The following is a 1,099-nucleotide window of genomic DNA, read 5'->3' on the forward strand; positions in this document are numbered from 1 at the left end:
AGAGAGAGAGAGAGAGAGAGAGAGAGAGAGAGTGGTTGGACAGGAAAAAATAAGGGGGGCTGGGGAGGAAGAAAAACGTTTTGCTAATGAATTCGATAGTAATACAGAGATGACTTTTAAACGTCTTGTATTTCTGTGATCACGCCAGACAGGTACCGAGAGAAAATATACATAATGATAATACTACCCTGTATTATTTCGAATTCCACCCTCACATAACCATAGGCCATACACGTAAGTAAGTGATGTGATGTTCAGCCTTTGGCGTGTGTGGGGGTGGGGGCGCTCAGCTAAAAATTTAGGGAGAAAGAAAAACGTACCGATGTTTTTATTTCCAACACCAGGTACATGTTTCTGGAACAGATAAAGGGGATAGCAGAATATTGTCGCTGTTGTTTTTAAATCTACCCACTTCGAGAAATCAAAACTGAGTCGTATCCTCCGACAACTTAAACATTAAAGCGATAAAACTGAAAGTTTGCACTCTTGCCAATTCTTCCAGGGCAATGCAATGTAAAAAAGCCTATGTCTCTTTCCAAATCTTCAATTTATCGGAAGATTCACCACCAGAAACGAACACATAATTCTATCAGTAAAATATACGGGAGATGATTCACGTTGTACATGTATTTGCTGGCATTAACAGATAACCGTGACTGTTAGTTCAGCATGTGGCAGAGGTAGACACATAAAACAATACTTGGCGATTGTCAAGATTTCCGCGTTTAATTCCGATGTGCGTTTTTCATAGCCTCGGGTATGTTTCGCTTTGGTCCCTAACCCTAACACCAACCCTGGTCAGGGTTAGGGTTAGGGTCAGGGTCAGGGTCAGGGTTAGGGTTAGGGTTAGGGTTAGGGTTGAGGTTAGGGTTAGGGTTAGGGACCAAAGCGAAACATACCTGAGGCTATGAAAAACGCACATCGGAATTAAACGCGAAAATCTTGACAATCGCCCAATACTTAAGTCCTTTGATGTGGATATAAGATAAAAGCAGACAACAATATAACATAGACAGACAGACAGACAGACAGACAGACACACAGACAGGCAGACAGGCAGACAGACAAACAGACAGACACGCAGGCAGGCAGGCAGGCA

At 42.7% G+C, this 1,099-nt stretch overlaps 1 long non-coding RNA gene across 1 annotated transcript in view; it reads right to left on the bottom strand.

Annotated features, from left to right (window-relative positions):
- Positions 1–1,099, bottom strand: part of LOC101845223 — a 57,690-nt gene that overhangs the window by 54,972 nt on the left and 1,619 nt on the right. The gene's annotated exons all lie outside the window — the stretch shown is intronic.

Source organism: Aplysia californica, unplaced genomic scaffold, assembly GCF_000002075.1.
Source record: "Aplysia californica isolate F4 #8 unplaced genomic scaffold, AplCal3.0 scaffold00044, whole genome shotgun sequence".
Classification (NCBI taxonomy): Eukaryota; Metazoa; Mollusca; class Gastropoda; order Aplysiida; family Aplysiidae; genus Aplysia; species Aplysia californica.